The sequence below is a fragment of the Canis lupus genome, chromosome 30 (genome assembly GCF_003254725.2).
Source record: "Canis lupus dingo isolate Sandy chromosome 30, ASM325472v2, whole genome shotgun sequence".
Classification (NCBI taxonomy): domain Eukaryota; kingdom Metazoa; phylum Chordata; class Mammalia; order Carnivora; family Canidae; genus Canis; species Canis lupus.
In genome coordinates this window covers 24,108,507-24,135,404 of record NC_064272.1, presented here as the reverse complement: position 1 = coordinate 24,135,404, position 26,898 = coordinate 24,108,507, and the positions used below count along the sequence as shown (strand labels likewise).

General features: G+C 37.7%; 1 long non-coding RNA gene across 1 annotated transcript; it reads right to left on the bottom strand.

Moving 5' to 3' along the window:
• Positions 1 to 958: 958 nt before the first annotated feature.
• Positions 959 to 26,883, bottom strand: LOC112675849 (uncharacterized). Its single transcript, XR_003146112.3, has 4 exons — positions 26,104 to 26,883; positions 17,091 to 17,169; positions 11,937 to 12,093; positions 959 to 10,455 (listed from the first exon to the last, which is right to left on the bottom strand). It is a non-coding gene; the product is annotated as an uncharacterized LOC112675849 (long non-coding RNA).
• Positions 26,884 to 26,898: the final 15 nt, after the last annotated feature.

Here is a 26,898-nt window from a genome sequence, read left to right as displayed (position 1 = left end):
GAGGAGTCTGCTTTTCCCTCTTCCTTTGCCCCTCCTCCTTGCTCATGCTTGCTGGCTCTCTCTCTCTCTCAAAATAAATAAATAAAATAAAGAAAGAAATGTTATATTCATACACAATTGTCTTCTCCAAAAAATAAAAATAAAAAAGAATGTCCTCCCCCCTCATTTAAAAAAAATTGCTCAAATAGAAAAAGGAGATTGGGTTGGAGTTCTAGTCTCAATTTTTCCACTAAGAAATCAGAAATCTTTAATCTTAATCAAATCGCTGGACACTTTCAAAAATTAATTTTATTCTCCTGTGGAAAGATCATGACCACCCAACATATAGTCCAAACCAAGTTCTGCCTGCCTGAAACTGTGCAAAATAACACATACCAAATTAGTCTGTATATATGGGCCAGCAGTGCGTAACTATCTGGTAGGCAGGAATTTGAGAAGCTTGCTCTAAACATGGAAATACTCAGCTGAAAAAAGGAAATACTGAGCTGAATTAATGGGTCACCTGCAATAAATGGGAAAAAAGGAAAAATTCTACAAATTACCAAAGTCAGAGGGAAATCCACCAACCATTGCCTACTTCACAATTACAAGTGAGAGTAACTGTGAGTCAGCTTTGTGAGCTCTTTGGAAGAAAATGAAGCCAGGTTTGGATATTTAATATAATGAGATAGGGAGACCTTGGGAACTTGCTGAAAATATTTACTGAACTATTCCTTCAGATGAAAAGGTTTGAGAAGAATTAAAAGGACCTAAGAGATGCACTGGTCAGAATAGTGATTTATATTTTACTCTCCAATTAATGTATGAAGATATCATTGAAACTCAAAACTGAGGGACACCTGGGTGGCTCAGTGGTTGAGCATCTGCCTTTGGCTCAGGGCGTGATTCTGGAGTTCTGGGATCCAGTCCCACATCAGGCTCCCTGAGAGGAGTTTGCTTCTCCCTCTGCGTGTGTCTCTGCCTCTGTGTGTGTGTGTGTGTGTGTGTGTGTGTGTGTGTGTCTCATGAATAAATAAATAAAATCTTTAAAATTAAAAAAAGAAACTTGAAACTGAAAATAAAATTTTATAGATTCTACAACACTGCTGACTTAGTGGAGGCAGTACAGGACCTCATTAAAATATTACATATAAGGTTTGATTTTAGGTTATGAAATTAGAAACAAAGACGGTGTTTAGTTTGAAGACTATAATCTTTATTATACATATAGAGGCAGAAAACATAAAAACAAAGAATCATTAGAGACAGCACTTCTTTCCTACTACTAAACTACTTTGAAGTCATTTTTTAATCTATTGAAACTATTTTGAATGATAGACTGAAAAATTAAAGATTTATTCAGTCGAAGGATAACTTCAAAAGAGTACAATTGTGATGACTATCATTTTTTTTAAAGATTTCATTTATTTACTCATGAGAGACACACAGAGAGGTAAAGATATAGCAGAGGGAGAAGCAGGCTGCCTGGTGGGAGCCTGATATATGGGACTTCATCCCAGGACCCGGGGATCACACACTGAGCAAAAGGCAGATGCTCAAACGCTGAGCCACCCAGGCGTCCTGACTATTTATCATTTTAAAAGTTTCTCTGACTGCTTTTGGAATACAATGTTCAAGATACATTTGAATTATCAAGCACTCATAATATCTATGAGGCTCAATTTCTAAAATAGTGAGGTAACAAATTACAGACTAACAAGGAGACATAGAATGTGGAATTTTGTAGGCAAGCATTTGAAACTTCAAGCATCCTGAAATATTTCTGGTTATCTGGCCAAATTCTGGACAGATGTTTGAGGCCATCTGGTTCTGTGAAAGTATATTTTCGAATAAAACTGTAGGAAAATGAAAGAGAATGCCCCACCTACTGTGCTCGTATAATCCTACTGTCACAACTGAGGTGACTAGACTGATTGACAATTGTTCTCAGAAATGGTTTACTCTGTTAACTGCCAGAATTTTTAAACTCTTAGTCAAAGTTGGTCATAGGCTTACCATTGAAATTTTGCATTAAGTTGATTTAACTCTTTTTGGGATGCTTTTGCAATGCTGTTTTTAAAATCTGTAATTTCAGGATCCCTGGGTGGCTCAGCGGTTGAGCGTCTGCCTTTGGCTCAGGCCATGATCCCAGAGTCCCAAGATCAAATCCCACATCGGGCTCCCTGCATGGAGCCTGCTTCTCCCTCTGCCTTTGTCTCTGCCTCTTTCTGTCTGTGTCTCTCGTGAATAAATAAATAAATAAATAAATAAATAAATAAATAATCAATCTTTAAAAATAAAATCCATAATTTCTGAAGGACTCACTTCTGTTAGCAATAAGAATATTCACAAGTTACTGATCATTAAAAAGTCAGATACATAATCTCCATTGTCAGAGCTCTAACATTTTAGTTTGCTTCAGACCTAGTAAAATTTTTGCAAATCTTGTGAATATTACAAATTCAAGTGTGATTTCATACTGGTAAGTTATATGCAAATTCAGAACTAGTGGTAAGATGTTTCTATGTACTTGCTTGCTGCTTAGAGATCACATAAAAATGTCCCCAAATGTAAAATGTTTCCCTAAACCATATTAACATTTGTTTAATTGCCTAACAAGTATATTGACGATAGTTTTGAGTTATAGGATTGCAAACAGAGACTATATTTTCATTAGTTATACATTTCATAGTACATTTGAAATACTAATATAATGGGGGACTATTCAGAAGTAAGCATATAGAAGAAAAAAGGGGAATTAAATGAAACTACCCATGTAGTGAAAGGAGATTTTAAAAATATTTAATAACTTGAATCTGAATGACTTTAGTACTGAGTGCTTCTGGTAAGATTTTAATTATTTCTACGTTTTGATAGAGCATAAGTCATTATTGCACTAATGTTTCAGAACACTGGAAAGATTATTTAGAGATTTTACTTTAATATCTTATTTTGGGGGATCCCTGCGTGGCTCAGTGGTTTAGCGCCTGCCTTTGGCCCAGGGCGTGATCGTGGAGTCCTGGGATCAAGTCCTGTGTCGGGCTCCTGGCATGGAGCCTTGCCTCTCCCTCCTCCTGTGTCTCTGCCTCTCTCTCTCTCTCTTTATGTCTATCATTGCATAAATAAATAAATAAATAAATAAATAAATAAATAAATAAATCTTAAAAAAATATCTTATTTTGAAATTTGCTCAAATAAATTCTGAAAATATAAATTGGTCAAAGTTGATAACGACCAAACTCTGAAACCTTATTTATTTGGATTATAAGGATAAATAAAATCCTTCTACTCTGAAGCCTTCAAACGCTAATTCAGTATTGAATTAAACTAGGAAATAGTGCCACCTGCTGAATCTCAACATTAAGTTCATTTTTCAGATCACCTAAAGTTCTAACGTTTTTTTCTCAAAGATGTACATTTAAGATGATCTTCAAACAAAATTTTCCTTAAATTTTTTTCAATTAGGGGCACCTGGATGGCTGTGTGTCTGACTTGATTTCAGCTCTTGTCATGATCTCAGGGTTGTGAGATAGAGCCCTGTGTCAGGCTCCATGCTGGGACGGAGCCTGCTTAAGATTCTTTCCCTCCTCCACCTCAAGAAAAAAAAATATTCCACTAAATGAGCTCTGGCCATATGTGTTTATTATCTCCAACGTGATCATGCCACGTGTAGACTTAGAATTAATCTCTCTTGGGGTACCTGGGTGGCTCAGTAGTTGAGCATCTGCCTTTGGCTCAGGGTGTGATCCCGGAGTCCCAGGGTCGAGTCCCGCATCGGGCTCCCCATGGGAAGCCTGCTTCTTCCCTCTGTCTAGATCTCTGCTTCTCTTTCTGTGTCTCTCATGAATAAATAGATAAAATGTTTTTTTTTTTAAGATTTTATTTATTCATGAGAGACACAGAGAGAGAGAGAGAAAGAAAGAGGCAGAGGCACAAGCAGAGGGAGAAGCAGGCTCCATGCAGGGAGCCTGATGTGGGACTCGATCCTGGGTCTCCAGGATCAGGCCCTGGGCTGAAGGCGACGCTAAACTGCTGAGCCACCTGGGCTGCCCCCCTCTCTCTCTTTTAAAAAATATTTTATTGTTGGTTTGGGTGTATACTTTTTTTATTCCTTTATCATTTCTCAGGATGGTGTTGGAGATGAATATTTTTTATTTTATTTTTTAAAATGTTCATCTTGGTCTCTTTTGTGTTACAGGTTTTTCTCAACTATCTGGCATATCTTGGTTGTCAAATATTTTTAGATGATGTAGTATATCAAAACTAATTTATTTATGATAGAGAGAGAAGGAGAGAGGCAGAGACACAGGCAGAGGGAGAAGCAGGCTCCATGCACCGGGAGCCCGATGTGGGATTCGATCCCGGGTCTCCAGGATCGCGCCCTGGGCCAAAGGCAGGTGCTAAACCGCTGCGCCACCCAGGGATCCCTAGAATCTACTTTAATGCTTATCTTCTACTGACAATGTCTTCCACTTTCCTTGAAAATGTATTAATTTTGCCTTCATTATCAAAGTATTTCTAGGATGATATTTTCCTACAGTACCATGAATATATCATTTCACTCTCTTTTTTTTTAAGAGTTTTTTTTTTTTTTTAAGATTTATTCATGATAGACAGAGAGAGAGAGAGAGAGAGAGAGAGAGGCAGAGACACAGGCAGAGGGAGAAGCAGGCTCTGTGCCGGGAGTCCGACGCGGGACTCAATCCCGGGACTCCAGGATCGCACCCTGGGCCAAAGGCAGGCGCTAAACCACTGAGCCACCCGGGGATCCCTCTTCACTCTCTTGAAGATCTCATCATTGATCAGTGGTGAGTTCAACTGCAGCTTCTTCAAAGCTAATCTGTCTAGCTTTTCTAGCTATTTCAACATTTTTCTCTTTGTCCTGATTTACTAAAATTTCATTGTTATGTGTTTATGTGAGGATTTATTTTTTTATATATTCTGCTTGGGCTTTGTAAGGCTTCTTGAATTAGGAGATTATCCACAATCATGTCTTCAGAATATTGCCTTAGATACATTTCTTCTCTTTCTTTTCTGGGATTCCAACTAAACATGTTAGATCCTTTCACCGCAGGCAGGTGATGTCTTTGTTTCTTTATGTTGTATTATTTATTTTCTAATTGCTTCTAGCTTTATTGTAAATATTTTCTTCTAAAATTTATTCTAGGGCAGCCCAGGTGGCTTGGCGGTTTAGTGCCGCCTTTGGCCCAGGGCCTGATTCTGAAGACCCGGGATCAAGTCCCACATCGAGTCCCACATTGGGCTCCCTGCATGGAGTCTGTTTCTCCCTCTGCCTCTCTGCCTCTCTCTCTCTCTCTCTCTCTCTCTGTCTCTCATGAATAAATAAATAAAATCCTTAAAAAATAAATACATAAAATAAAATTTTTTCTAGTCACCTAATTCTCTCTTCAATTGTGACTAATATACCAAACCATTTAAAACAATTTGATATTACATATTTTCACTTCTAGAATTTCTATTTCTCCCCCTCCCACACACACACACATCTGCTCTGTCACTTTTTTTTTAAAAGAGGGGGGCAGAGAGAGAGGGAGAAAGAGAATATCAAGCAGGCTCCATGCCCAGCATAGAGCCCAAAGGGGGGCTCAATCTCATAACCCTGAGATCATGATCTGAGCTTAAATCAAGAGTTGGACAACTGACTGGGCCATCCAGGCATCCTTAAGCTTGAATTTTGTCAATAATCATAGTTGTTGGGACACCTGGATGGCTCAGCAGTTGAATGTCTGCCTTTGGCTTGGGACATGATCCTGGAGTTCCAGGATCAAGTCCCATATTGGTCTCCCTGTGTGGAGCCTGCTTCTCCCTCTGCCTATGTCTCTGCCTCTCTCTCTGTGTCTCTCATGAATAAATAAAAAAAAATCTTTTTAAAAATAATCATAGTTGTTTTACACAAAGTCTGTGCCTGATAATTACAATTTCTGGAGCCCCTGTGAATTGTTTTCTTCTGTTTGGTTTTCCTGCTCATCTTAACCAATGGCACCTTGTCTCTTTGTGTTCTTCTTCTCCTTCTCCTTCTTCTTTTTTGGTGCTTCTACAACTTTAATTGTATTTGGGACATTATGCTTGAAATTTTACTTACCGGCATCATGTGAGACCTGTTATGTCGACGTACAATGTTATTATGTCTATATATAACTTAAACTCTGGAAAACAAAATAAACTTATGGGAAACTAAATAAATAAATTTTTAAATTTCCAAATTTTAAATAAATTTAAAATAACCAAATAAATTTAAAAGATAGAAGAAAAATAAGAGCAGAAATCAATGAAATGGGAAACAAACAAACAAACAAAAAAAACAGAAAAAACTGGACAACTTAGAAGAAATGGATAAATTCCTAGAAATATACAATCTATCAATACTGAGTCATTTTTTAAAAAATCTGAACAGACCAATTACTAAAAGTAAATAGAATCAATAAAGCAAAAACCTCACACAATCAGCTGGCTTGATGGATCAATTCTACCAAATATTCAAAGAAATGAGTAGTATCAACTCTTCTCAAACTTTTGCAAAAGTAGAAGAGAAGATAACTCTTCTAAATTCATTTTATGAGGCTAGCATTGTTCTGATACCAAAACCAGACAAGGATGCCACAAGAAAAGAAAATTATAGGCCAATAACCTTGGTGAACATAGAATCAAAAACCCTCATTTAAATTTTAGCAAATCAAATTCAGCAGTACATTAAAAGAATTATATGCCATGACAAGCAGGATTTATTCCAGGAATGCAAGGATGGTTCAACATCTGCAAATATGTCAATGTGCTATATATCACATTAACAAAAACGAGGAAAAATTATAGGATCATCTCAATAGATACAGAAAAGGCATTTGATAATGCCTTCAACATCCATTGATGGCAAAAGAACTCTAAACAAAGTGGGTATAGAGGAACTGTGCCTCAATATAATAAAGGCCATATAAAATAAGCCTGCAGCTATCATCATACTCAATGAAAAAGCTCTAAAATCAGGAACAACACAAGAATGCTTATTCTACTACTTTTACTCAACACAGTAGAAGTCCTAGTCACAGTAGTTAGACAAGAAAAACAAGTAAGAGGAAAAAAAAAAAGAAAAATAAGTAAGAGGCATCTAAATTGGGAAGAAAGAAGTAAAACTCTATTTTCAGATGACATGATATTGTATATAGAAAATCCTAAAGACTATCAGAAAACTGTTAGAACTAATCAATTTAGTAATGTTGCAGGATACAAAACCAATTTATAAAAATCTGTTGTATTTCTCTACAGTAATTACAAGCTATCACAAGAAGAAATTAAGAAAATAATCCCACTTTCACTTACATCAAGAAGAATAATAAACCTAGGAATAAATCTAGTCAAGGAGGTGAAAGACTTCTATACTGAAAACTAAAAGAGATCAAGGGAAAAAATTGAGGAGGCCACAATTAAGTGGAAGGATATTCCATGCTCATGGATTAGAAGAACTAGTATTATCAAAATGTTCATACTGCCCAAAGCAATCTACAAAGTCAATGCAATCTTTTTTTTTTTTTAAGGTTTTATTCATCTATCCATGAGAGACACAGAGAGAGAGGCAGAGGGAGAAGCAGACTCCTTGTGGGGAGCCTGATGTGGGACTCGATCTCAGGATCCCAGGACCATGACCCAAGCCAAAGGCAGATGCTTAACCACTGAGCCAGGCGTCCCAAGAGTCAATACAATCTTAATCAAAATTCCAAAGGTATTTTTCACAGAAATAGAACAAACGGTCCTAAAATTTATATGGAGTCACAAAAGATCTGGAATAGACAAAACAATCTTGAGAAAGAAGAACAAAGTTGGAGGTATCGTGCTTCTTGATTTCAAACTGTATTACAGTTCCCCCTTGAATAGCACAGGGGTTAGGAACACCAACTCCCAGGCAGTCAAAAATCCATGTATTACTTTGGACACCCCCAAAACTTAGCTACTAATAGCTTACTATTGATCAGAAGTCTTACCAATAATATTAACAATCAATTAACATATTTTGTGTATGTTATATATTGTATTTTTATAATAAAGTAAGCTTAAGAAAAGAAACTGTTATTAGGAAAGTCATGAGGAAGAGAATACATTTACAGTCCTATACTATATTTATGGAGAAAACTACATGTAAGTGGATCCATGCAGTTCAAACCCATGTTTTTCAAGGTTCAACTTACAAAGCTATAGTAATCAAAACAGAATGGTATGAGTATAAAAAGATACATAGATCAGGACGCCTGGGTGGCTCAGTGGTTGAGCATCTGCCTTTGGCTCAGGATGTGATCCCAGTTCAGGGATCCAGGTGGTTAAGTTCAATATAGGTCTTGGTGACAATTTTTTAATCTGATGCTAAAAATAAAGCAACAGAGCAGCTTGGGTGGCTCAGCGGTTTAGCACTGCCTTCAGCCCAGAGTGTGATCCTGCAGACTGGGGATCAAGTCCCATGTCGGGCTCCCTGCATGGAGCCTGCTTCTCCCTCTGCCTGTGTCTCTGCCTCTCTGTGTGTGTCTCTCGGGAATAAATAAAATATTTTTAAAAAATAAAATAAAAGCAACAAAAGCAAAAATAAACAAGTGAGGGCAGCCCCGGTGGCGCAGCAGTTTGGCGCCATCTGTAGCCTGGGGTGTGATCCTGGAGACCCGGGATCGAGTCCCACATAGATAGGGCTCCCTGCATGGAGCCTGCTTCTCCTTCTGTCTGTGTCTCTGCCCCCTCTCTCCCTGTGTCTGTGAATAAATAAATAAACTCTTTTAAAAAAATGTTTAAAAAAATAAATAAATAAGTAAATAAACAAGTGAGATTGTATAAAAATGAAAAAGCTACTGAACAGCAAAGAAAACCATCAACAAAATAAAAAAGGGGGTGCCTGGATGGCTCAGTTGGTTAAGTGTTGGACTCTTGGTTTCAGCTCAGGTCATGATCTTGCAGTCATGGGATTGAGTCCTGCCTCAGGCTCCAACTCAGTGCAGTCTTGCTTCAAATTCTTTCTCCTTCCCTTTCTGCCTCATCCCCACTTGCACTCTCTCTTTCTCTCTCTCTCTCAAATAAATAAATAAAATATTTAAAAATAAATAAATGAAAATAAACAGGGAATGGGAAAAATATTTGCAAATCATATATACTGAGAAGGGGTTAGTATCCACATTATATAAATACTCAAACAATTCAATAGCAAAATAACCCCAAACAATGCAATGAAAAAATGGGCAGAGGACCCAAATAGACATTTCTCCAAAGAAGACATATAGATGGCAAACAGACACATGCAAAGATGTTCAACCTCACTAATTACTAGGAAAATGCAAATCAAAGCCATATTAAGGTATTACCTCACATCAGTCAGAATGACTAGTATAAAAAGACAAGAAATAACAAGTGTTGGAAGGATGTGGACAAAAGGGAACTCTTGTGCACTGTGGGTGGGAATATAAATTGGTGCAGCCATTATGGAAATGGTACAGTACAGAAATTCCTTAAAAATAAAACAATTAACAATAGAACTACCATATGAGGACAGTCTGGGTAGCTCAGGGGTTTAGCACCACTTTCAGCCCAGAGCGTGATCCTGGAGTCCTGGGATCGAGTCACACGGTGGGCTCCCTGCATGGAGCCTGCTTCTCCCTCTGCCTGTGTCTCTGCCTCTCTCTCTCTCTGTCTCTCATGAATCAATAAATAAAATCTTAAAAAAAATAACTACCATATGATTAAGCAATTCCATTTCTGGGTATTTATCCAAAGAAAATAAAAACATTAACTTGAAAAGATATATGCATCATCAAGTTCATTGCAACACTATTTACAGTAGACAAGATGTGGAAAGAACCTAAATGTCTACTGACAAGTGGATAAAAAAATTGTGGTATGTAGATACACAATGGAATATCATTAGCACATAAAAAAAGAAGGAAATTTTACCTTTTATGACAACATGGATGAACTTAAAGGAAGGAACAAGAAAAACAAGCTCATAGATACAGAGAACAGATTGGCAATTGGTGGCTGCCAATGGCAGGGGTTGGGACAATGAGAGAAATGGGAAAAGGGGGCAAAAGATAAAAACAAACACATGCACACAAAACAACCAAGAAACACAAAAATAGCAGAAATCAGTGAAATAGAAAACAAAAGTAATAGAAAGGAATCAATGAAACCTAAAGCTATTTCTATAAGAATATTAGTAATATAGATAAACCACTAACCAGACTATTTAAGGATTAATAAAAGAGAGAAGAAATAAATTACCAACATCAGGAATGAGAAAAAGGACATCACTTCAGGTCTGCACATTGAATTCATTGTTTTAGAAATACCCTAAAGAAAACTTGAGATCCACATGACTTCTCTGGTGAATTCTGTAATGTATTTAAGGAAGAAAGAATACCAATCCTACACAAACTCCTGTAGATAATACGAAAGTGCATACATCTCAACTCATTCCATGGGGCCAGCATTACCCTAAAACCAAGAGCAAAAATATTAAAGGAAAATTTAGACCAATATCCCTCATGATGGCTAAACCTTAACAAAATTTCAGTAAGTCAAATTTAACTATATATAAAAATGGATAATAATGCATCATGAACAAGTGTATTTTATCACAGGAATACATGGTTGAAATATTAGTCAATGTAATTCATGATATTAGCATGTTAAAAAAAGAAAAGTATATCATCATCTCTAAAGATTAAAAAAATCATTGGACAAAATTCAACATCCTTCATTATAACTTACAGCAAACTAAGGATGGAAAAAAATTCTAAATCATTCATTCTAAAGCAAGGCATCTTTAAAAAACCTTCAGCTAATATCAGAGTTAATAGTAAAAAACTAATGCCCTTTCCCCTAAAATAAAAACAAAGTAAGTCAATGTCATAGCCTCTGAATCTTCCTTTGGCTTTGCAATTAGAGCCCATGGTTCCCTCTTGTATCAATAAGATTATGTTTATAACCACTACTGGAGCACTTAACATATTTTATTTAATCCATTTACCCTTCTGTCTCTCACTCTACAGTGACCTTGAGGATAAGCCTTTTGTTTTACTCAACTCTGTATGAATGTTTAACAGTTGTAATGGGTCTTAAGGTTCATCTAGTTCAGTCATCCTATTTTCCACTAGAGGAAAGCAAACCCTAGAGAGATAAAATAACTTGTCCAATATCCTACAGCAACTTAGTTGATAATAGTAAACTGTGTCTTTTCATCTAAGAGGTACTCTGTCTTTGAATCAATCATTAAATAGATTTCATTCACATTATAAATGAGAAAATTAGGGGATCCCTGGGTGACTCAGTGGTTTAGCGCTGCCTTCGGCCCAGGGTGTGATCCTGGAGTCCCGGGATCAAGTCCTGCATCAGGCTCCCTGCATGGAGCCTGCTTCTCCCTCTCCCTCTGCCTGTGTCTCTGCCTCTGTGTGTGTGTGTGTCTCTCATGAGTTAAAAAAGAAAAATATTTTAAAAAATAATAAATAAATGAGAAAATTATATGCGTTTAATTACTTGCCCACAGTCAATATTATGTGTTAAAATAAGGAGCACAGAAAGACAAAAGTTGTTTCATGTTAAAAATATTTTTGTTGTTGCAGGATGAATATTTTCCACTGATTCACTTTTGCCCTGTGCAACAAAAACCTGTCTTAACCATAAGAAAATAAGCTTAGAGATGCAATCTAAAAATCTGAAACTATAACTTTATATTAAAATGTGAAATACTCATTAATTTCTTGCTTCAAGTGCCACTTTAAATGAACCATCTTTGGTGTGTTTGCAAACATTCCCAACTTTATTCTCTAATAATATTTGTGATACCTTACACAAATACAAATAATATCAGGATGGAAACTTAAATAGATTAACATTTTGGAAAAAACAATGAAAAATAAGTGAGGATAGCAAAATTCACCCTAAAGTAATTATGAGATGACACAAGAAATACATACCATGGAATCCTGGACAATTTCTACATGTGAGCCACAAATTTAGCTCTAGATTCCTTTCGGTCAAAGCCAATAAATAAATGTAATCAGTTACAAGATTTACAAGAGTCAATAAGGTAATATGTCTCAGAAGAAGCAGGAATTTTCCTTATATTGAAACCTGAAAGAAATATTATCATTAAAGTGACACTGTGTGGTAGTAAACAATCTTAACAATATCCCTACAATAATTACCATAGTGAGTTTCATGAAGGAAAGGAAGCTGGGGTGACCTATACCACAGTAAGATCCATAACTCTTTAAGAAAGGAGCTGAGGGTCACCTAGGTGGCTCAGTCAGTTGAGCATCCAACTCTTGGTTTCGGCTCAGGTCATGATCTCAGGTTTTTTAGATTGAGGCCCCTGTTGGGCTTAGCGCTCAGCAGAGAGCCTGCTTGAGGTTTTCTCTGTCCCTCTCCCTCTCCCATTCCCCCCTGCTCTTTCTCTCTATCTCTCTCTAAAATCAATCAATCTTAAAAGAAGGAAGGAAGAGAGCGAGTGAGTGAGCTTGGGGTGCCCTGGGTGGATCATTTGGTAGAGCATGTGACTCTTGATCTCAGACTTGTGAGTTCAAGCCGCAGATTGGGTGTAAATTAATTAATTAATTAATCTTGAAAAAAAAAAAAAAAAAAGAAAGGAAGTGAGCCCAACTAAAAGTAAACATTTGAGAGGGAGGCTGATATGGAAGCTAAAGTGTGAGTCTGATAATAAACACTTCTATAATCTCTTACTACAAAAACCTTCTAGGAGGTTTAGTATGGTATGCTCTCACCAAGTCAAGAGCTTTGTAAGGGGGTTCTTCTATAGGTAAAATTTCCTGCATATCATCCCCTCCTATCTTATTGGTATGTATAACTTATCTGAAATCCAAAGGCTGGGTAATACAAAGATCATGGATTTTAGACACTCTGCTACTTGGGATCCCTAGGTGGTTTAGCGGTTTAGCGCCTGCCTTCGGCCCAGGGCATGATCTTGGAGTCCTGGGATAGAGTCCCGGGTCAGGCTCCTTGCATGGAGCCTACTTTTTCCTCTGCCTGTGTCTCTGTCCACCCACCCGCCCTGTGTCTCTCATGAATAAATAAATAAGATATTTTTTAAAAAATTATAAAAAAAAGAACACTCTGCTACTAGTCATAAAGTGCATGACATAGAGAAGCAATACTATTTCAATAGTACCATGTACATGGAGAAACTTGTTATATGTGAGAAGAATTTCAATAGGTATGTCTTGAGTAAACAAAGACAAGGTTTTCTAGAGAACCAATCTTACAAAAGAGATGAGACATATTAAATTGTGTGATAAATTCATAAATATTTACTATACTTTTCTCACTTTTGTCTGTTTGAAAGTTGCTATAAAAACTAAATATAATGGGATGCCTGGGTGGCTCAGTGGTTGAGCATCTGCCTTTGGCTCGGGTCCTACATTGGGCTTCCTGCATGGAGCCTGCTTCTCCCTCTAAGTTCTTTTTTTAAAAGATTTTATTTATTTATTCATGAGAATCAGAGAGAGAGAGAGAGGCAGAGACATAGGCAAGAGGGAGAAGCAGGCTCCAGGCAGGAAGCCCAACGTGGGACTCGATCCTGGGTCTCCAGGATCATGCCCTGGGCTGAAGGTGGTGCTAAACCGCTGAGCCACCCAGGCTGCCCTCTATGTTCTGCCTCTCTCTCTCATGAATAAATAAATAAAATCTTTAAAAAAAAAACACTAAATATAATTATATTGAAGATTCTCATAGAGATCAATGAAGAAGTAACATTTGTTTATGAAAAATAACAAGATTCTAAAACAAATTAAATAAGAATAGATGGATACAAAATATAATTATAACTTCCATAAATGAGAATGCCTGGATGGCTCAGTGGTTGAGCGTCTGCCTTTGGCTCAGGGCATGATCCCGGGGTTCCGGGATCGAGACCCACATGAGGCTTCCTGCATGGAGTCTGCTTCTCCCTCTGCCTGTGTCTCTGCCTCTCTGTGTCTCTCATGAATAAATAAGTAAAATCTTAAAAAAAAAAAAAAGAACTTCCATAAATGGAAATAGTAGTAATAGAAATTTAAAAGAAACCCCCAAACAACCCAATTATAAATGGACAAAGATTTGAATATTTTAGAAAAGATATATGGATGCTGGAATAGCACATGGAAGGATGCTCAACATATTAATCATCAGGGAAATGCAAATTAAAACTTCAACAAAACACCACTTCACATTCACTAGTATGGCTATAATAAAAAAGACAGGGACACCTGAGTGGCTCAGTGGTTGAGCATCTGCCTTCAGCTCAGGGCGTGATCCTGAAGACCCGGGATTGAGTCCCACATCGGGCTCCCTGCATGAAGCTTGCTTTTTCCTTTGCCTATGTCTCTGCTTCTCTGTGTGTGTGTCTCTCATGAACAAATAAATAAAATCTAAAATAATAATAATAATAATAAAAGACAGACAAAAACAGTGTTGGAAAAGATATGGAGAAGTAGAACTCTGGGACGCCTGGGTGGCTCAGTGGTTGAGCATTTGCCTTTGGCTCAAGTCATGATCCTGGGGTCCTGGGATCAAGTCTCACATCGGGGTCCCCTTAGGGAGCCTGCTTCTCCCTCTATGTCTTTGCCTCTCTGTGTCCCTCATGAATACATAAATAAAATCTTTAAAAAAAAGAAATAGAATCCTCCTATGTTATTGATGGGTATGTAAATGCTACAGCTACTATGGCAGTTTCTTAGAAATTAAACATGAATTTACAATAGAACCCAGCAATTCATCTATCCAAGAAAATGAGAACAATTTCACACAAAGACTTGTACACAAAAATTCATAGCAGCATTATTCATAATAGTCCAAAGCAGAAACAATCCAAATGTCTATCAACTAGTGAAGAGATAACCATAATGTGGTAGTTATAACTATATAATAGAACACTGTCAGCAGTATAAAGCAACAAAAAACTGATACAGGCTACAGAATGGATAAACCTTAAAGAAACTAAATGCATAACACATGTATCATTCCATTCATATAAAATGTCCAGAAAAGGCAAATCTATAGAAATATAAAGTATATTAGTGGTTGCCTAGGGCTGGATGTGGGAACAAGGGTGACTGCAAATGGGACAAGGTATTATTTTTGTGTGAGAGAAATGTTCTAAACCTGGATTGTGAGAATGGTTGCACAACTTTATCAATTTACTAAAAATCATTGAATTGTATATTTTAAAGCAGATAAAAATTTGCTATACATTGAATGTTTGTACCCCCCCCCCCAATTCATATGTAAGCAGAGTCCTCATGAATAGGATCAGTGCTCTTGTAAAAGAGGCTCTAGAGAGCTCTCTTCATCCTTTCTGTTCTCATCAGACCCTTAATCTGCTGGCCCCTTCATCTTAGACTTCTGAGCTTCTAAAACTATGAGAAAAAAATTTCTGCTCTTCATTAGCCACTCAGTTTATGATGGTTTTCTTACAGCAGCTCAAAGGGACAAAATTATACCTTGATGAAGCAACTACTAACAGTTTCTTGTGTATCCTTCTAGATAGGTCTATATGCTTACATACATAATCACACATATTATTTTTGAAACGTACCATTCAAACTATCTCCCACTGTCTAGTTCTGTTTGATTTTTTTTTAAGATTTTGTTTATTTGACAGAAAGAGAGAAAGTACAAGCAAAGGGAGTGACATAAAGAAAGGGAGAAGCATGAGCAGGGAGCCCGATGTGGGGCTTCATCCCAGGACCCTGGGATCATGACTTGAGCAGAAGGCAGACGCTCAACCGACTGAGCCACCCAGGCACCCCATTCTGTTTGATTTTTCAGATAGATCCTGTAGATCTTTCCATAGTAGTATATGCATTGATCCATCATTCTTATTGATACATAGAAAGCATTCTGCTATATAACCATACCATTGATGAATTTTTAGATTATTTCCATCAATTTTGCATTGTAATTAATGTTAAGTAAATATCTTGGTATATAATTTCATATAAGTGTGCTATTACCCACAAGAGTACATTATTACCTATAAGTAGAATTTCTGAGCCAAAGGGTCCGTGCATGGTAATTTTGTTATGCTTTCAAATTGAATTGATCTCCATACAGGTCATTTTACACTCCAGTCAGCAATGCATGAGGATATACTGACAACACATTTTTTTTAAGATTTTATTTATTTATTCATGAGAGACAGAGAGACAGAGAGAGAGAGAGAGAGAGAGAGAGAGGCAGAGACACAGGCAGAGGGAGAAGCAGGCTCCATGCAGGGAGCCTGACATGGGACTCGATCCTGGATCCAGGATCAGGCCCTGGGCTAAAGGAAGTGCTAAACCGCTGAGCCACCCGGGCTGCCCTGACAACACATTTTTGACAACACAAGTTAACAAACTTTTAATTTCTATGCCAGTCTAAAATGTTATTTAAAAACACACTTCAGTTTACATTAACTTGTCTCTTACAAGAACAGAAATTGTGGGCTCTGGGGTGGTTCACTCGGTTAAGCAACTGCCTTTGGCTCAGGTCATGATCCTAGGGTCCTGGGATGGAGCCCTAGGTAGGGCTCTCTGCTCAGTGGAGAGCCTCTTCTCCTTCTCCCTCTGCCTGCCACACCCCCTGCTTGTGCTCTCTTTCCCTTTATCAAATAAATAAATAAAATCCTTAAAAAGAAAACTTCATAACCCATAAAATAAAAAATCCCTAACAATGGCATGCCTGGCTGACTCAGCAATAGTGCACATGACTCATGATCTTGGGGCCATGAGTTTGAGCCCCACATTGTGGGCAGAGTTACTCAAAGAAAAACCCTAACAAAATATTAATTAATATAATCTAGCAACTTTAAAAATGATAACATATAACTTATGGAAAAAATAATTTTAAGGAAAATCTTAAATTTCCTATTGGAGTTTATCACAAGAGAACAAGGTTGACTAAATATGTGAAAATCAATATAATTAAACATATAAAGACTAAAAAAGAAAAACCATATGATTTTCCCAATAGACACAATTATTTAACAAAATTCAACATCCAATTATGATAACAATTCTAAGTAAACTATGAATTGAAGGTAAGTTCACAAACTTGATAAAGAACATCTATGAAAAAACTGTAGCTAATATACTTACATGGAAAGACCAAATGCTTTCCTCTTAAGATCTGGAACAGTCCAAGAAAATGTGCTCTCACCATTTCTATACATCATTGCTATGAGGTCCAAGTTAGTGAAATAAGGCAAAGGAAAAAAAAAAAAGAAAGTCATATGCATTGGAAAAGAAGAGTTACTGTCTATCTAGGAAGAAAAGGAGAATCTACAAAAAGTTATTATGTTATAACTTGCAAGTTTTAAAAGGTATCAGAGCTCAAGATCAATGTACCATAACGAACTGTATTCTGTATATTAGTGACAAATAATTTAAACACAAAATTAAGAAAATCATACGATTTACAACAGCATCAAAACATGAAATATTTGTGACTAAATCTAACAAAATACATGCAATATTTGTGTGTTGAAGGTTATTCTCATTGCTGAGAGACAGTAAAGAAGATTGAACTAAACGGAGAGATGATACCATGTATATGTTTGGGAAGACAATACTGTTCCAATGTAATTCTCCTTGAATTGATCTATATATTCAACATAATCCCAACTAAAAGCTTTTGTAGACATTGAAAAACTGATTCTTAAATTATATGGAAATATAAAGGATCTCAAAGAGCAAAATGATTTTCATAAAGGAGAACAAATTTGGGGACTCACACTACCTAATTTCAAGAGTTTTTTTTTTTTTTTAAGATTTTATTTATTTCTTCATGAGAGACACACAGAGAGAGAGAGCGAGAGACAGAGTGAGAAGCAGGCTCCTTGCAGGGAGCCCGATGTGGGACTGGATTCCGGACCGGGATCATGCCCTGAGCCAAAGGCAGAGGCTCAACCGCTAAGCCACCCAGGGGTCCTTAATTTCAAGACTTATAAGGCTACAATAACCAAGATAGTGTGACAATCCTATAAGGATAGATACATAGCTCAATGGAGCACAACAGTGTCCAGAAATAGATCAAGTTTCAACAATGTTGTCAGGATAATTCAACTAGGAAAGAATAGTTTTTTCAACAAATGGTGATGAGACAATTATACTTCCACATCAAATAATTTTGACTGTTACTTCACATCATATTAAAAACATAATTCAAAATGGATCAGAGGCTTAACAGTTAAAATTTAAGGCTTTAAGAGGGGCGCCTGACTGGCCTAATTAGTGGAACATGCAATTCTTGATTTCAGGGTTGTAAATTTGAGCCCTACATTGGGTGCAGAGATTACTTAAAAAAATAAAACCTTAGGGGTGCCTGGGTGGCTTAGTCTGTTAAGCGTCTGCCTTTGGCTCAGGTCATGATCTCAGGGTCCTGGGATCCAGCCCCATATTGGGCTCTCTGCTCCAAGGGAAGCTTCCTTCTCCCTCTCCCTCTGCCTGCCACTCCCCCTGCTCCTGCTCTCTGTCTCTGTCACGTGAAAAAAAAAAAAATCCTTAAAAAAACCTTAATACTTTTAGAAGACATCAGACAAAATCTTTGTGACCTTGAGTTAGGGAAATATTTCTTAGCTAAGATGCAAAATGCATCAATCATCAAAAAAATCATAGTCTGGACACCCTCAGTTTAAAAGTCCTGCCTTTTGAAAGTACCTCTAATAAATTTATGGGATGAGCTAGAAACCAAGAGAATATATCCAAAAGACATATATATAAAAGGACTTATATGCATACTAGTAAAAAAAAAAAAACACCCTAAAACCCAATAATAGACAACCCAATTTTTTAAATGAGAAAAAAAGGATTTGGACACCTCATCATATACAGATGGCAAATCAGCACAGGCAAACATATTCAAAGTGACAGAATAGCAAATTAAAACAATAACATTACATACTAAAATGGTTTAAAAAAACCCAAAAGCTGATCATTTTAAGGGCTAATAAGGATTTAGAGCAACTGAAATCATTAGATATTGCTGGTGGGAATGCAAAAAAAGCATATCTAGAAAACAGTTTGGCAGTTTCTCCTGAAGTTAAACATACGATTACCATACTGACCCTTTTTGGTATCTACTCCCCTTCAAAATGAAAACATGTCTACACAAGTACCTGTATGTTAATGTTTACAGCTGCCTTATTCATAATATTAAAATTAAAAACAACTCAAATGCCCATCAATTGGCTTCATACTATATGATTCCATTTATATGGCAAACTGGAAAAGAAACTACAGTGAAAGAAATCAGGTCAAAGTTTGCCAGGAACTGGGAATTCACCAGTGTTCTCTTCCAGGACTTGTATGATTTCATCTCTTATATTTAAATATCTAATCCATTTGGAATTTAGCCTGGTATTAGAAATTAACCCTGGGCATCTGGGTGGTCCAGTGGTTGAGCATCTGCCTTTGGCTCAGGTCATGATCCCGGGGTCCTGGGATCGAATCCCACATCAAGCTCCCTGCAAGGAGCCTGCTTCTGCCTCTGCCTATGTCTCTGCCTCTCTCTGTGTGTCTCTCATGAACGAATACATAAAATCTTAAAAAAAAAAAAGGAAGAAAGAAAGAAAGAAATTGATTCCTTTTAGTTATTTAAAATCCCAACTTTTGGGGCACCTAGGTGGCTAGTTGTTTAAGCGTCTGCCTTCAGCTCAGGTCATGATCTCAGGGTCCAGGGATCAAGCCCCACATGGGGCTCCCTGCTCAGCGGGGAGACTGCTTCTCCCTCTCCTCTCCAGTTATACTCTTTCTCACTCTCTTTCACAAATAAATAAAATATTTAAATTAAAAAAATCCCAACTTTTCATGACACATCATTATATACCTAATAAAACAGCTAAAGTTTTAAAAAGTCCTTAAAAAGTGAAAATACCAAACACTGTCAAGAATATGGAAAACCCAGATGTCTCATAAATTGCTGGTGGAACTATAAAATGGTAAAGCTACACTAGAAGAGTTTGGCAGTTTATTAAAAAATGAAACATATATACATCGCTTTAAAAAAAAAAGATTTTATTTATTCATGAGAGACACACAGAGAGAGGGAGAGACATAGGCAGAGGGAGAAGCAGGCTCTCTGCTGGGAGCCTGATATGGGACTTGGTCCCAGGACCCCAGGATCATGACCTGAGCTGAAGGCAGATGCTCAACCACTGAACTGCCTAGGGGACCTACAACATGACTTTTTGTTTCCTACTTTTGGAAGCTCTTTTTATATTAGGAGTACAAAGCTTTTGTTTTTGACATGTCACACCCCCTGGCATTTGTCCAGATAAATGAATAAAGGCCACACAAAAACCAAACTGTGGTACATTCATATGATGGAATACTACTCAGTAACAAAAAGGAACGAACTATTAATATATGAAACTGCTTGAATCTCAAGAAAGGTATGCCGAGTTAAAAAAAAAAGATAATTTCAATGGGTCACATATTATATTATTCCATTTATGTAACATTCTTCAAGTGAAAAAATTATAGAAATGGAGAATAGTGACTGCTTGTGGTTAGGCTTGTGAGGGTGGGAGTGACTATAAAGAAGTGGCACATGGGAGATATTTGTAGCAATGAAGTAGTTCTTTATAAAAATAACTAATTGGGTTTCTAGGTTGGGGTTATTATAAATACTACTGCTATGTGTATTTGTTTTCCCATAAACTATATAATTAAGAGTAAATTCCTGGGTCAAAAGATATGTGGGTCTGGAAATTTATTAGATAATTCTAAAGTGTTTTTTTTAAAGTTTCTTAAATTTTAGTTATCATGAAAGACACACAGAGAGGCAGAGACATAGGCAGAGGAAGAAGTAGGCTCCCTGTGGGGAGCCTGTTGCTGGACTCATTCAGGACCTCAGTGAAAGGCAGATGCTCAACCACTGAGCCACCCTCTAAGGTGTTTTCTAAAGTGGTTGTATCCATTTTTAGTCCCACTTAATCCCAGTTCCAGTTACTCCATATCTTTTCGAACACTTGGTATTGTTAGTTTCTCTGATTTAGGCATTATGCTGGGGTATAAAGAGATATCACTGTAGTCTTAATATATAATTTCCTGATTACTAATGAGATTGATAACTTATACGTGTGTGTGTGCGCGCGTGTATGCCATTTGATTTTTCTCTTTGGTGAAGGATGTTTTTAAGATTTGACCATTTTTTCCCCACTGAATTGATTTCTTAATTTGTAGTTCTTTGTAGATTCTGGTTATGTACGCACCATTAGTTATTTTTATAAAGATTTTATTTATTTATTCATGAGAGACACAGAGAGAGAGGCAGAGACACAGGCAGAGGGAGAAGCAGGCTCCATGCAGGGAGCCTGATGTGGGACTCGATCCAGGTTCACGCCCTGAGCTGAAGGCAGACGCTCAACTGCTGAACCTCTCAGGCGTCCCTACCCACCATTAGTTATATGTGTTACAAATATCTTGAACTCTATGGGTTCATTTCTATTCTCTTAATGATAGTTTCTGATGAGCAGAAATTCTTAATTTTAATGTATCCAAATACATAATTTTTTCCTTTGTAGTCAGCGCTTATAAATAAATAAATAAATAAATAAATAAATAAAAATAATATAAACAAATTTTTATATTTAAAATTTTTTTCACCCTCCCCTATATTTAAAATTTTATAAATAAAATAAATTTTTTATAAAATTTATAAATTTTTATAAATAAATTTTATAAATAAATTTTTATAAATAAATTTTAATAAATAAATTTTTTCCTAATCCAAGGTCATGATAATATTCTTCTAATATTACTTTGAGGAGAGACAAACCTGAGGGGTGACCTTCAAATCATCAAGCCTCCCTGCTTGAATTGGGACATTAACTTTCTATCCTTTGGCTGGGATTTATACCACTGGCTCCCCTGATTCTCAAGCCTTCAGACTTGGATTCCTGGAGTTACACTATTGACTTTCCTGAAGGTAAGGCCAGGAAGTCTTTTATTTCTTTTTTAAATTATTGTTATTTTAAATAGGCTCTAAGCCGGGCATGGAGCCCAACGTGGGACTTGAATTCACAACCTGAACTGAGATCAAGAATTGGATGCTTAACCAACTGAGTCACCTAGGCACACCAGAAAATCTTGATCTGTAGATTCAAGAAGTTCAACAAAACCCAAGTAGATACATTTTTTAAAACCATACACCAAGACACAACTTCAGATTGGAGATGGAAGCTATTGGGATTTCTTAGTATATATGCACACAATGTATATATTTTGTATATATATATACAAAATTTCAGTTATATATATACAAAATTTTATTTATATTTATAATCTCTCTCCACATACACACATAGACACAAACGCATGCCTGCACTTGTGCACACACACAAATATATCTCCTATTGGTTCTGTTTCTCTGGAGAACCTTAATACATCCAAATTCAAATGTAATTACATAAAGTATTAATGGATTAAATATTTCAGATAAATGATTTAGCCTACATTAAAAACAACAATTGTATGTTACTTTAAAAAGCACATTTAAAAAACATTCAAAAAGAGGGGGTGTCTGGGTGGCTCAGTCAGTTAAGCATCTGACTTTTGATCTCAGCTCAGATCTGATCTCAGGGTCGTGAGTTCAAGCTCCATGTTGGGCCTTATGTTGGGCCCCACATTGGGTTCCATACTGGGAGTGGAGCCTACTTAAAGAAAAAAAATTAAAAACATGCAAAAAGCTTAAAGGCAAAAAAAAAAAAAAAAAAAAAAAGAAAAGAAAAGAAAAGAAAAAGAAAAAGAAAAAGAAAAAGAAGAAGAAAAAAAGCTTAAAGGCAAAAGTTTGGAGAAAGACACACTTTGTCAACACTAGCCAACAGAAAGCTGATATACTATTTAAGCAAAATAAAAACCACTGAAGATAAAAAGCTCACTTAATTATGAAGGTAAAAATTAAAAAAATTAATTATGAAGGTGTAAGAATTGTAAATATTACAAAAAATTGTACAAAAAAATTGTACAAAAAAATTGTAGATATTTGTAAATATCTAATAATAAAGTCTTAAAATACAGGAAGTAACACTTGACAGTTCTACAAACAAATCCACATTCTTGTGAAATTCTTTTTTATTTTTATTTTTTTATGATAGTCACACACAGAGAGGGGGGGGCAGAGACATAGGCAGAGGGAGAAGCAGGCTCCATGCACCGGGAGCCCAATGTGGGATTCGATCCCGGGTCTCCAGGATCACGCCCTGGGCCAAAGGCAGGCGCCAAACCGCTGCGCCACCCAGGGATCCCCATTCTTGTGAAATTCTAAACACGTCTCTCACAGTAATTAATATAACAAGACACAGAAAATCAGCAAGAAAATATAAGAATTGAACTTTATATTTTGTCAAGCATTTTTGTTATTTTCAGAGGGGGCATTTTTTATATGATTTACCTATTCTGTCATTACAAGAAGCTATGCTTCTTTTCCACTAGGAAAAGTACACCACAACTCTACTGCTGCCAACAGTAAATATCTGGGTCATGCAAAGATATCTTAAGATGGGAAAGTTTTTAAAGCCTATTTGAAAATGAGGGTAAGGAACAATGATATTGGACAGGAAGATGGTAAGCAGAGACTAAAGTCTCTCAAAAAAAAAAAAAATGGAATGAACAGTAGAAATCGGGGCTTAGCATTAGGAGGAAGGTTCTCTCTGGGAATCCAAATAAACTTTGGTGAAAAACAAGATGTTATAATAAAAAAATGCAATGGATTTGAAATCATCCTGGATCTTCCTTTTACTAATTCTATGCTCTTGGACCAGTTATTGACATTTTGAACCTCAGGTTTCTTTCTTTCTTTTTTTTTTTCCTTAAGATTTTAAGATTTATTCATTCATGAGAGATACACAGAGAGAGGCAGAGACACAGGCAGAGGGAGAAGCAGGCTCCCCACAGGGAGCCTGATGTGGGACTCAACCCCAGAACTCCTTGCAAGGAGTCCAAAAAATAAAGATCATTCTATCTATCCCTATGAGGGTTAAATTTTCCTGTTATAGGCTCTCCGAGCACTGTGTCTATCTTCCTTCAAGCAATTTATTATTGAGTGTCTACACTGTGTTAGAATCCCACACAATGGTGAATAAGACAGATCAAGTTTATCATTATCTTCCTAGAACCTGGCACACCTGGCAGATAGTAAATATTCAACAAATATCCTTCAATGGTGAGCTTGTATAAAAACAAAAACAAAACCCATAGGGAGTACAAAAGTATCCAATAAATGACAAGAGGCTTTCTACAATAAAATACAGGTTATTATACTTTCTAAGTAGTGTTCTTGATGCGGAAATAAGTGCATTATGTTCCTTCACCTAAATACATTTCAAAAATAAATAAATAAATACGTTTCATTAAAGAGGAAAACAGGAAAAAATACCTCATACTAAAGAAACATCCATTTAAAGGAAAATTATTTAGATAAGTAATTTCAAAACCCCAAAATCATAGGTTACATGACAAAATTATATACTCTGGATGTTAAAAGCGAAAAAATATTTTTCTTCTATTTCATTTTTCTATTACAAAAAGTTAGATTTATGTAGGTATTACGTATAGCTTCAAACACATAAAAAGAACTTAAACAATATACAATTAAACTTTATGTCCTCCACCTAGATTTACTATTAAATTTTCGCCACATTTGTTTCCTCAATTATTAACATTTTGCTACATTCACTTTAGTGATTTATAACATATTGCCACATTTGTTCTCCCCCTCAAGCCATTTGAAAGTAATTGCAGACAGAAAGATACTTCACCTCTAAGAACCTCAGCAAGTATCTCCTAAGAACTAAGACATTCAACATGAGCATGATAGAACATTCCAGATGCTTAACCTTGGTACACCAATGCAGTCTACTATACAGTCAAATTTCCCAATTGCTTATTTAGTAGCTTTTACGATCTAGAATCTGAACAATAATCACACACAAAATTTAGGTATCACATCTTTTTTTTTTCCAGAACTGCTCTACCACTTTTATGATACTGCCTTTTTGCAGAATCTAGAGCTTTTATTTTGATGAAGGTCCTACAATTGTCTTATTGTTTTCTCATGATGAGATTCGGGTTAAACATTCTTGGCATTTGGCAGGTGATGCGTGCTTCCTAAGTGCATCAGATCAGAAGGCATAGATCTCCATTTCAAGATAAGCCCATTATTAAATTTTTCCTTAGGACAAACACTCATTCACTTTATTAAATTAGTTTCTGGTTAGTACAACCCCTCTTTGCAAGTATTCACGAGGTGGGAGCAGGGTGGGGTAGTGGGAAAGACACTGGGATGAGATCTTAGGTTCAGTGTCAATTTGGCCAATAATTAGTTGTGGGTCCCTAGGTAAATTTCTAAAAATTTTTATCGGGGGGGGGGGGGGGATTGTGCCAGATTTCTAAAGACCCTGGAAAAAAAAAACAAAGATTTTATTTATTTATTTATTCATGAGAGACAGAGAGAGAGAGGCAGAGACATAGGCAGAGGGAGAAGCAGGCTCCCTGCAGGGAACTTGATGCAGGGCTTCATCCCAGGACCCCCAGGATCACGACCTGAGCCAAAGGCAGATGCTGGACCACCCAGCCACCCGGGGGTGGGGGGGAAGGGGGGGGCCTCTAAAGAACCTCTGAATTCTAAAATTCCATGACTGTGAATTATGTTGTAGTAGAGGCAGAGCTGGACTTGGAATCAGGAGACCTGGATTTTTAGCACCGGTTCCACCACATACCAGCTAATGTGAACATTCACAAGCCATTTAATCTCTCTAAACCTCGCATAGATAGATTTACCCCCCGCAGAGTTCGGAAGGATTAAGAGGGTTATTGCGTGTCAAGGCGCATTATAAACCGTAAAGAACTACCCGAATATCAAGTATTATTTTTATTATGTCCAGTTTTTCCTCCTTTTGATCTCATTAGTCAATCAGGGGGAAAAAAAAAAGAAAGAAAAAAAGACAGAAAGGGAAGACAGACCTCACCCATTTAAACTTTAAATCCCCCCAAAACGACAGCATCCCTAATGGTGCGTCACTATCAGCGCATGGAATTGAGGAGAGTCTTATTCCGTGCAGGCTCACGCTTTGTTCACGACGCCGGCTGAAGTTACAAGACAGGTACTCACTTGCACAGGCCGATCCCTCCTAGGGAGATGGCGATTGCTCTGGGAAATCCCAGATCTGGCGGGGGCAAGCCCCGGAGTGCGGTGTAGGAGAATGGCAACGGGGACTGGAAGGCCTCCGGGCTCGGGGGTGGGCTTCGGGCGGCGCCCCGGGGCGCGCGGCAGGGGGCGGCGATGCGGGGCCGGCGCCCCGGGGGCAGCTCCTGCGCCTGCAGCGAGCGGGGCCGGCCGTGCCGCGCGCTCAGCCTCCTCGGGCCCAGGGCACGTCCCCCGCCCCCTCCCCGAGCCAGCCGGCGGGACCTGTCACCCGGGCCGGCCCTTCATACTCTTGCAACACTTGGAGCCATGCAGGGTTCTTATTTCCTAAACCGGCCCTACGGCTTCTTTCCAGCCTTTTGATTGGAACTCGGGGAACTTCGTTCGCTCGTGCACACGGGCCACATTCTTTTTTTTTCTTCTTCTTCTTCTTCTTCTTCCTTCCCCCCGATTGTTCAGCAGCACTGATAAAAAGTATCTCCCCGACAGAGGCTCAGGGCGCGCACACGCCCCTCTGCTTGCACTGAGCAACCCAGCAACGCTCTACGCCGCGCAGCGCCCGGCAGCGTCGCGGCTCAAGACTGCAGACGCCGCCCGACCCTGAAAATGGCTAACGAGGAGCGGCGGGAGAACGGCGGCGCGGCGGACGTTGGTGCGGTTGGACGTGCCTGACCTCCCGGCCCACGCAAGGGGTCGCGCCGCCCAGGTGGCCGCCGCCGGCTCCGCTGAGCGCGCCGGGCGCCGTCCCCCGCCCCGCCCCGC